At 42.8% G+C, this 11,826-nt stretch overlaps 1 long non-coding RNA gene across 1 annotated transcript; it reads right to left on the minus strand.

The window, feature by feature from the left end:
• Window positions 1–1,429: 1,429 nt before the first annotated feature.
• On the minus strand, window positions 1,430–10,349 carry LOC126930967 (uncharacterized). Its single transcript, XR_007717735.1, has 4 exons — window positions 10,166–10,349; window positions 7,352–8,947; window positions 5,052–7,239; window positions 1,430–2,836 (listed from the first exon to the last, which is right to left on the minus strand). It is a non-coding gene; the product is annotated as an uncharacterized LOC126930967 (long non-coding RNA).
• Between the last annotated feature and the right edge of the window lie 1,477 nt (window positions 10,350–11,826).

Below are 11,826 nucleotides of genomic sequence, written 5' to 3' on the forward strand. Positions count from 1 at the left end.
AGAGATATCTGGCTTCTCTAGAACAATTGGAGACCTGTCAAAGGAGACCCTCTGTTTCTGCAGGACAAGGATTGGCCGACCCTGAGAGACACCTGTTCCATTTCTTTTCCATTCCCTATAGAGGCCCTGGAGACCCTGAAGCTCATCTGTAGGGTTAGCACATGCAGATGAGGAGAAATAAGGGCCAGGGTGGTCTGCAGTGGTCAGGGAGGGCTGCCTGCAGGAGGAGAAAGTGGAGGAAACAGAGCTGAGCCTGGAGGCATAGGCAATGCTCCCTTCAAAGCATCCTTTGGCTACAGGAATCCTGTCCTTCAACCAGTTACAAAGTTGGAATTTTGATTCAGGAAACTTTGTAGGGAACTGAAATTTTCATTAATTAGAATTCACTTATCGTTTACTTTAAAATTGCAACTGGTATTGTAGGAAAATGTTAATTCCTTTAAGCTGTATATTGTGTGTGATTTTTTCTTATTAATTTGCTTTTCTGATTTCACTTATTTCAAGGACCTGATTGCAGAAAATACAATTGTTCTTTGGCCTCATGGATCTGTGTTCAAACATTTGCCAGTGGAAACCCAGTGCTGCATCCTGCTCTCAATGACCTCCAGCCAAAGCCAGAAGAAGGTACCTGAAGTTGAACAGGCCACACTGATTTCTCTTTGCACTTCATGGGGAACTGAGGAGCTTTCTTATTCAAAGGATGTTAGAAAGAGCCTAGTATAGGATTCAGAGACAGGCATTGGGTGATTTGGGAGGGTTCAAAGAAGCAGGGATTTAAAAAAAAATTGTGGATACATAGTAGGTGTATGTGTTTCTGAATAAAGTACATGAGATGTTTTGATACAGGCATGCAATGTGAAATAAGCACATCATGGAGAATGGGGTATCCATTCCCCCAAGGATTTGTCCTTTGTGTTACAAACAATTCAATTTTACTCTTTTAGTAATTTTTAAATGTGCGATTCAGTTATAATTGACTATAGTCACTCTGTTGTGCTATCAAATAGTAGGTCTTAGTCATTCTTTTTTCTTTTTCCACCCATTAGAAGCAAGAATTTAAGCTTCAGTCACTCCTATTACCTGGGGCAAGAAAATGTTTGGAATTTTGTATTTCGGCAAATGTTTTTGTCTTGCCTGTGTTCAGACAAGATTGTGGGATGATCCTACCGTTGTCTTAATCCATCATGGTCACAAAGTGGGCTTCTATGATATCGATATTCTATGAAAATATTCCTATTTTATAAGAGAATAGCAAGGCCTAGCCTATCTCAGATATCAGGGACAACTTTTCTTCTTTCTCACTGGGTTATTACAAAACAAACGAAGGTCCCACCTTACCCTCATTGAGCTTACAATCAGGAAACACAGACAGGGATTAAGCAAAAAGTTAGTCATACAATTAGTTAATTCCTTAACCTTGTGGTAAGGCCAGTGAAGAGTAAATTCTACAAAAGTCTGTGCACTAAGCTCAGCAAACTTATTGTGGGAGAAATGGGTGGTGTGGGATAATGAGCCCCAGAGAACACAGGCTTTTCAGAGGTTGAGAATTATCTATGTCCATGTATACTTTATTTCTATTTGTATGTGGAAAAATAAAGCAAGCATACATAAATTTTTGTATTTTAATGCTTACTATTAAAACACCAATTACACACTCAGGTATAAGGACTGATTTTGAGATAAAGTTGCACGTTCACAAGGGAGCCCCCATATGGGTTTGAAGCCAGAGGTCAAATGCTCCTTTAGCCACCTTCTTATGCTGCTAATCTCATAATATCCCCTGAACACTCCAGTGGCAAGTGGATGTCAACTCAGAAACTTTCAGTGAAAGGGAAATATAAAGGAAGTAAGTCATTGTTAAACACTGGCATCTCCGTCTTCATCCAGGAACTGAAGGGCACAACGGGAGCTGCTGCTTTAAAGATGCTTCCAGGGCTGACTCACAAATGAATCAAAAGGAGTGTGGCTGGCCTCTTCCTTATCCCATGCAAGGGTGAATGGGAATAAATATCCATGCCATTATCACTTTCCATGGTGCACCTTCCTGTCATGCAACTTGGCTTGCCAGTTTCAGGACTGGCCTCAGAATCAATTAACAGTGAATTATTTATATCAGCAGCTGCTGCAAAGTGTTTCCAGCTGTTGTTTTAGGAAAGCCATCTTGTTCTTTTCAAATTGTGCCCTTACCTTTTGTACGTGACCAAATCCATCATCAAAAATGAATGCAGTTTTCTTTTCCTTTTCCAGATACAAAGACACGCTCCCACGCAGCGTCCCTCAGCTCACTCTTGGAAAGTTACGTCAGTCCTTGCTGTGTAATTTTCACTGTCATCTTGCTCGATGGGACTCTTAACGACCACTGTGTTTGATATAATCTGATATGGTTACACATGAGTCCACCAAGTGCAGACACTTGAGAGTCATTTGTAGGTTACCATGCACCACTTCACAAGGGAGAAATTGCAGGATGGTGCCCCACAAGGACCTGCCCCCTTTCTTCCATCATCAAGCACTGCTCAGAAACATAGCTCTCTTTCCCAGTAACAGAGCAAAAGGACATCAGCAAGACAAAATCATAACAACTTCCAAAGTAGTTCATTGAAACCATATGGTCCTTCTATTGCTTTTCATATATACGCAAGTCCATTTCCTTTAGGAAGTTCTTTCACTCTCATGGAAGCAACCAGTCAATAGAGAAACTAATTTGGGAAAATACATTCAGTAAATATTAACATGCTAACCAGATTCAGAAGGGAGGATTTCATTTCTTTATGAGTCTTCTGGGAATTTATAAGGGGTTCTGATGTAAGGATGTCTTGAGGAGCCAGGAGAAGACCTAGAATTAAAGTCTGCATGGGATTAAATTTGCTGACAACTTCGGAGGAGCGATTGCAGGAATTTGGGATGGGGAAGGCTGTCATGAACCCCAAGCGATAAAGCGAGGAGCAGAGTTGAGGAGAGGATTATTTTTTCTCCTAAAGAAGAAAATGCTGGTAATGACTCTAACCCACCAAGGACTGGTGATTTTAACATTATTACGAGATAGCAGCATTGACATGGAATTTGCAGTTCTCTCCATGGGCTGTTAGCAGGGGTAGTGACAGTGCTCTGCTGTGTGACTGTTCGGGTATCAGAACTGGGGGAGATAAAGGCGGAACCTGGCAGTGAACAAGGACTAGCAAGTTGGTGTGTAGGTACCAGGGAGCCTTCTACTTGGGGTTCTGCAGAAAACTAACAATAAACAAAACAAACAAACAAACAGGAAGATGCTTTGAGGACAGCTGGGTTCTTCTTTTAGTAAGTAGAGAGGTAGAATTCATGGAATTTGTGAATAAACAATACTGAATAAACAATACTGAGTACCCTGAATTTGTCACAACTGAGTTGAAAGGGAAAATCGGTATCTGTGTGTATCTGTGTGTGTGTGCATAGCACAAACTCGCCTGTTCCCTACTTTGCAGATGAAAGGTATAAAGGAAATAATTTTAAAATTTTTACTTTCACTGGTTATTTCTAGGAGTTGGGATGATGGACAATTTCTCTTTTCTTATTTACATATTTCTTAAATAAGGTACCAGGAAAACTGAAATTGTAAGGAGTTAAAGATGAACTTTTTTTGAGAGAGTCAACAGAACATAACGTAAAGAATATTGTCTTATGTGGGTTCAGATCCTAGCTCTGCTCCTTGCCATTATAAACCTCAATTTCTTCTCACTTTTAAAGATATTATACTTAATATTGTAAGTGTAATTTAAGATGTCATTTTGTATGTGATAGAGACGTTTTTGTCTGCGACTGACAGAAAACCTGACCACATTAGCTTAAACAAATAAAGATATTTTTAAGAATATAACACAAATTCCAGGAGTAGATAATTTGGACAATTGGTTTAGAAGCTCAGTGCTATCTGGGCCAAGGGCTTTGATTTTTCTGGGCTGCTCTCTCATAGTCACAAGATGCCTGCAGTAGCTCTAGCCATCACAGCTTTGTTCAAAGAAGAAAAAGAGGAGGAGACTGGGTGCAGTGACTCATGCTTGTAATTCTAGCACTTTGGGAGCCTGAGGCAGACAGAATGCCTGAGCCCAGGAGTTTGAGACCATCCTGGGCAACACAGTGAAACTTTGTCTCTACTAAAAATAAAAATAAAAAATGTTAAAATTAGCAGGGCATGGTGGAGCGTGCCTGGAGTCCCAGCTACTGGGGAGGCTGAGGCAAGAGAATTGCTTGAAGCCGGGAGGAGGAGGTTGCAGTGAGCCAAGATTGTGCCATTGCACTGCATGCAGCCTGGGCGACAGAGCAAGACTCTGTCTCAAAAAAAAATAAAATAAATAAAAATTTAAATTTAAAAAAATGTTTAATGAGGAGGAAAGTAGAGGAGAAGATGGTGTATTTCACAAGCAAATGTATTTTCCCCAACCCCGTGGCTGACTTCTGCTTCTGTCTCCCTGGGTAGAATGTGGCAGTGGCATCTGGAAAGCAACCAGGAAAAGCCTGGTTAGAAGGCCGCCAGGAAGAGTGTGGTTAGAAGGCCGCCAGGAGGATCGTGGTTGGAATGCGGCCAGGAGGAGCCTGGTTAGAAGGCCGCGAGGAAAAGCGTGGTTAGAGATTGCGCATCAGGTCATCCAAAGAGCGTGTGATCATCAGAGCCCTGTGCCTGACACACAACGGACAATTATTAATGCCACTCTTATTCTTATCACATTTTTACAGGAATGATCTTTTTTCTTTTTCACAAAGTTTCCTGGAAGTGCCATGCACATCCCTAAGGCATACTTGCACCATCTATCCTTTCCCAGTCGTCAATACACAATGATGAGTAGAGTCACTTGCAACCTGCTCACACAGCAGCTTTTATCAGCTGAAGCCATTTTTCCTAGTCTTGTCTGGCAACGCTGGACATTAGGGATCATTTACTTGGGTCCAAAATGGTTATCAAGGGCTCCCTGGAGAAACACATCCTAGAAAAGCTTCCCTAACCCCAGAGGACTGACCTACCTATGAACAGCGGCTCTCACAGACCCCAGAGGGATGCAGACTGCCTGGAGACTCACCTTCAGCCGCTCTGAAATGACACTGCGCTTCGAAGGCTGAAATACGGCACTTTCCATACAAAGGGCGGAGATCGCTGGCAGTTTTGCTTTCTTATTATCTGCTTAATTTATACTTTTCTGGATTCTTGCCCTCAGACGAACAAGATGGTTTAAACATGCATGATTGGAAAACTCAAAGAATGCTGGTTTCGTTTGTTTGCCTTTTAGCCATACAGCAGAGAGGGGGGGGGGAAAAAAAAGTCATGCTGAGAATATGGAAATCTAAGTTAAAATCCCAGAATTAGGACATATTTTACCCATGTGATCTTTGTCAATAATAATCATGGTTGTGATAACAATAATAATTTATCGAAGGTCTACCATGTAACAGACAACATGCTAAGACATTTACGGTCATTATCCCATTCAACGATTGCAACAACCTTATGAGGAATACTCTGCTTTTTTGTTTTTTTTTCTTCCAAGATGGAGTCTTGCTCTGTCACCCAGGCTGGAGTGCAATGGTGCCACCTCGGCTCACTGCAACCTCCGCCTCCTGGATTCAAGCGATTCTCCTGCCTCAACCTCCCGTGTAGCTAGGATTATAGGCTCCCGCCGTCACACCGAACTAATTTTTGTATTTTTAGTGGAGACAGGGTTTCACCATGTTGGTCAGGCTGGTCTTGAACTCCTGACCTCATGGTCTGCCTGCCTCCACCTCCCAAAGTGCTGGGATTACAGGCATGAGCCACCCTGCCCGGCTGGAATACTCTGCTTTTATCTCCATTTACAAATGAGGAGACTGACACTCTGAGAAGGGAAACAATGGGTCCATTTCCATGCACTGAGAAAGAGATGGACCTGGGCTTTTTAATTCATGTATGTTCTCTGTTTCTCACCATCAGGCCATATTGTGACTGGCCTGTGCCCGTCTTGTAAGCATCTCCTGTACCAACCTCTAATTAAACCCATTAAAAATATTACATTTGCCACATCTCCCTGAGGGTCCAATAAAGTTTCTTATTAATTCTTATTTAACATCGTGCAGCATTTAGCTCAATTCTAGCTCTATGTTCCGATTCTTTCAACCTCAGAGAAATGACTGCAGAACTCAAATACTTCCCGCTCTGTATTATCATCTGGGAGTTTAGCCAAATAATGTCTTTGGAGCTGAGGGAGAAGTGAATCCAAAGATGTCTGTTACTTTGTTTATTTCTACAGAAGACTGAGGTGACTGTTCAAGGAATGTGCCCACCACCGAGGAGGGAAAGGAAGGAGGATTTGAGACAGAGAAAGAGAGAAGAGGAACGAGAGATAGAGGAGAGAGAGGTGGGGAAAAAGGGAGAGCGAGGGAGAAAGAAAGAGAGAGAGAGAGGAGGAAGAGGAGAAGAGAAGGAGAGAAGGAATGATTGAAACACCACAATGGAAAGTACACGGCCACCTGTGTATTTTCACAAATCTTTATCATTAGTCACCCCAATTCACTGACATTAAGGAAGAAGAAAAACGTCAGTGTCTGCAAAGCACATGCAGACAATGAGGAGCGAATGCATGGAGACAATTTGCCATGTGCTGTGCTTCCCTTCCCTTCCCTTCTCCTTCGCTATCTGCCTCATGGGTTCTCTGATTGCACTACTCCTGTCTCCGCGGACAGTCCATGTTTATCCATCAGAAGCAAAGCCTTTAGAGGTGCTCTGTTTACTTTGAAAACTTCTTCTTAGGACACCCCTTGAGAGACCCCACTCTTCCTCTGCCCATGACTTTCTACACTAGTATGTAGCAAAACTAGAGATACGGAATCGAGGGCTGTCCGCACAAATGATGTTTAAAGCCATGGGAACGGGTTAGATTACTTCGAGAGTGATACAGTGCCCCATATTCATACTTAGTAATTGCATCCATGCATTTTCTATTTTCCCCAGGAAGAAAACTTCTCCAGGGTAGCATATCCATCATGCAATCCTGCATACCCTGCAGTGCTTGTCTGAGTCGGGGTCCTCATGGTAGGAAAGAATGTGGAATGGCACGTCTGGGTCTGCCCCTAACCACAGCAAAACATCAGATATGCCCCAGTTGAGGCATAGCTATAAAATACTTGAGCAACACTCTTCAAAACTTCCAAAGTCTTCAAAAACAAAGTCTGAGAAACTCGTAGATAAGGGGAATTGAAGAAGACAGGATGACTAAATGTAATGTGGCCTCCTGGACCCTGGAAGAGAAGGACATTGAGCAAAAAATAAGTCAGAATAAAGTATGCACTTTAGTTAATAATAATGTATCAACATTAGTTCAGTAATTGGGGTGGGCATGGTGGCTCACACCTGTAATCCCAGCACTTTGGGAAGCCGAGGCAGGAGGATTGCTTGAGGCCAGGAGCTCAAGACCAGCCTGGGCAACATACTGGGGCCACATCTCTACAAAAAACAAACCAATAAAAATTAGCTAGGCATGATGGTGTGAGCCTGTGGTATCAACTACTCAGGGAGCTGAGGTGGGAGTATCTCTTGAGCCAGAAAAGTCAAGGCTGCAGTGAGCTACGGTTGCACCACTGCACTCTCCAGCTTGGGTCACAAAGTGAGACCCTGTCTTCAAAATAAATCAATACATAAACAATATTTGTTCAGTAATTGTAACAAATGTACTTTGCTAATGTAAGATGTTAATAATAGGAGCAAACAAGTGCATGGGTATCTTCTAAATTTTCCTATAAATCTAAAACCATTCTAAAAATAAGATATATTATTGGGAGAAAAAAGAAAGCTAGGTCAGTTGGGTCCTGCCTGGGGTTCTGTCCTATCTGGGCACTGAAATATTAGAAATACGATGTGAGGTCGTTCAGATTTTAAACTGCTGCTGGATAATGTAAATGACTTCTGTCCCCATCAAAGCAGACAGAGCCCTCCAGTGGACACTGAAGACGTTTGCAGCAGCACGGGTCTCCGCTCATTTGCGTTTCTATGACACTCACCTGCAGGCTGACTGGAGCCAACACACCCCACAGACACATGAATCAGGCCAGCTGGCCATCACCTGCAGCAAACGTCAACATCTGGTCATCCAAAACCAATCATGACATGGTTTAACAGGAATGAGTTGTTCATTTTACATCAAATTACCAACTTAGCCTTTAAGTGTTCCCCCATTCAATTCTTTACCAAATTCTGCTAGTTGCAGCTTAACTATAGATGTAGATGGTCCACACCTCATCATGTCCATCAGCACCAACCTGGTCCACACGACCATCTACCCTCCTATCTGAACAACTGCGAGAGCCCTAATTGCCCCCAGATCCTCTCATGCCTCTGCCAGAGCAATCCTCTTACAGAATAAATCAGACCTTGCCCCTCCACTTAAATATCTTCAACAACACCCATTGCATCGGGAACAAAATTTACAAATAAAGAATCCCAAGAGTGTGCAATAGACCCCAGCTCGCACACCACCTCCGCCCTCCATCTCCTGCCCCCTTCCTCTTGCTCACTGTGCACAGTCTTGGGGTCACTCATTGGAGACAAAGCAACAGTCAGCCTTCAGGAAAGGGGACCTCGTTTCGACACCTTCACGTAAGAAGGTCCAAAATGCTAGCTGAGCACACAGACTTGATTAGCATTGCTGATTGAGAAGAAGGCAACATTTGAGGAGAAAGCTTGTTTTCAGCCATTTCAGGAAGACACGTGTGGGTCACAGGTAGGACGGCGGTGGCAGCTGCCAGTGCACATGGCATAAGAGCCACCGAGCTGTGACGCTCCTGAGCCATTCATCAGCCCTGGCAGCAGGACGTTGATGTTGATGAAGCAGCAAGCATTGGGGGAGGAATGAAAGATGCTCCCGTGCCTCAGCCTTGGCGCCGTCTTCCCTCCAGACGCCAGGGCAGGGGAGCATCTGCCTCCTCAGGTGACACGGACGCTGATCCCTGGCTGAGAGATGAATTATAAACAGATTGAAGACACTCGCTTTAGGGACTATGCTCTTCCTCACCCCCACCCACAATGCAAAATTCATATGACGAGGGATGAATGCAAATCTCCATTCACATGAAGCAGGAAAGAAGCTTTTAAAATAACATTCATCTGGGAAGGAAGCATCGCATCATGTGGAGATGCTTAATAATCCTCAAGAAAAGCTCCCAAGAGCAGAGAGGAGCACTTGGCAGGGCCCCCGGTGACTCACAGAATGTCCAGGAACAGCCTCCATCGCTGTCCTTTCCTGAGCACTGGGGCTTACCAGCGTGGGGAGGGCCTGGAGGGTGAGCGTGGGCTGCCTCTCCCTTCATACTTTTGACTCCCTCTGCCCTTTGCCAACACCAGGAGGCCTTTCTACCATGTGGTCTCTGACTGGAACACTTTCCCCTCAGAAATCCTTCACATTCTTCTGTTGTTTCTAAATGCCAGCTTCTCAGAGTATCCAATGCTGATTTATTATTGTAATGCTGATGAACTACTATACTGATTTTTTTTCCCTACAAATTTCTTCAGGATTTTCAAATAATACAATTAGATGGGCCATCTAGCATTTGTAATATGGTCAGATAAAAATTAAAACAAGTAAATAATTTTAAAAAACTTATTTTTAGTAATAAGAGACCAAGCCCCCAATTTTTAATGGTTTTGAACTGCTTGACAGGTGAGATTCTTGTTTTAGGATTGGAGTTTACAAAACTCCAAAGAGTCATTTGTAGGCCAGTGTAAATATTAGTATAAATAGTCCTCAAGTAAAGTTTCCAAAAATCCCCTTAAAATAAGCAAGTGTTCTCCCTAAATTGTATACAGAGCTTTTATTTTCACCACTTAAAAACAATGAAGTGGGCTGGGCCAGTGGATCATGCCTGTAATCTCAACACTTTGGGAGGCCGAGGCAGGTGGATCCCTTGAGCTCAGGCATTCAAGACCAGCCTGGGCAACATGGTGAAACCCTGTCTCTACAAAAAAGTACAAAAATTAGCCGGGCCTGGTGCCACACACCTGTAGTCCCAGCTACTCTTGGGAGGTGAGGTGGGAGGATCACTTGAACCAAGGAGGCAGAGGTTGCAGTGAGCCAAGATCACACCACTGCACTTCAACCAGGACAACAGAGCAAGACTCTCTCTCAAAAAAAGCTTCTAACATTAGCTTACATAATATTGGGTACGTACTTACTGTATCAGGCGGTCTATTAAGCATCTTATATGTATTAGTCCATTTAGTTTTCATAATTTTAAGATAAAGCATAGCTTCAGGCCAGGTGCGGTGGCTCACGCCTGTAATCCCAGCACTTTGGGAGACCGAGACGGGCAGATCACGAGGTCAGGAGATTGAGACCATCCTGGCTAACACGGTGAAACCCCTTCTCTACTAAAAATACAAAAAAAGAAAAAAAAATTAGCCGGGCGAGGTGGCGGGCGCCTGTAGTCCCAGCTACTCGGGAGGCTGAGGCAGGACAACAGAGAGAACCCAGGAGGTGGAGCTTGCAGTGAGCCGAGGTCATGCCACTGCTCTCCAGCCTGGGCGACAGAGTGAGACTCTGTTTAAAAAAAAAAAAAAAAAAAGATAAAGCATAGCTTCATATAACATTAAAATGAAGCACACAAGCAAATGAAACAAAACACTTGGCGCCTTCTCTTCCCTGCACCTTGCTCTCCACCCACGACACATTATCTATTGATATTTTTCACAGCAAAACACCTCCAAAGAGCCACCTGTGACACTCTTTGATGGTTGTGTCTCTTATTGCCATTTTGTTCATAAAGATGAGAGTCTTGTAATTTTTCTAAAGTCACCAAAATAATCAGTGCCAGAACTCAAAACTGAGCCTGTCTTCTAAGTAAGCAAGCAATACACTGAATTCCAGCTGGGAAAATTAAACACACACTACACACAGGAAAGCTAAAGTCCTCTTTGGTACCTCTTTCAAAACATCAGGCTGTACATAATAAATATTTACCACTTTCATGTGTTGATTAAAGAATGAATGAACTTTAAAAATAAAGTCCTTTTGACCTCACTTTTTCTTCGTGATTACCCTGAGTTAATCTGTATTGTCATCAGTTTGGCATATTACATAGATATCAATGTGTACAGATACACACAGACATATATGCACATGTATGTATGTGTACTTATGCATGCATGCACACATATATATGCGTGCTGAAAGGTATGGTTTGGGTTTGTGATTTTAAAATATTATGCATTGTATCTATCTGTTGATTATTTAACAATGCATGTCTTTGTCATTTAGCCTAACATTTAGCACAGACCTGCTGCATCCTTTGGGCTCTCTGAGAGTTTTGCTACAGAACACCTATGCCATAAGATTATTTCATTGGTAGGTATCTCATTGCTTCTAAAAGTTCCATTTATTACTGCAATGAACATCTTTTTACATAGGCGTCTTGCTGTGTGTGTCCTCAGCTAACATTTATTATGTGCCGGGGAAGATACATTTTACAAGCATTATATAATTTTCAAACCACCCTTTGAGGAGGTGGATAATCTGGATTCATATCCAGTCCATGGTGCTACAGTGGGAATGCTACCCGCTGCTGGGATGTCCATATTCATGAGTGAGGGGTTCATCAGGCATCATGCTTCTCTTTCTCTCTTTAAGTTTTCCAAATTTTCTGTCAAATTGCATCAATTATTCTAGGTCTAAATAATGTACACTCATACACAAGCATAAATCAACTTCAGGTAAATGTGTGTGTGTGCAAGAGCCCCTAAGTCGACCATGGTTAGAATTAAAAGACAGCAAATTCAGGAGACAGAAAGTAGAAGAGTTCTATGGAACCTAATCCTTAAAGATCACACACTCCACATTT

The sequence above is a fragment of the Macaca thibetana genome, chromosome 11 (genome assembly GCF_024542745.1).
Source record: "Macaca thibetana thibetana isolate TM-01 chromosome 11, ASM2454274v1, whole genome shotgun sequence".
NCBI lineage: Eukaryota > Metazoa > Chordata > Mammalia > Primates > Cercopithecidae > Macaca > Macaca thibetana.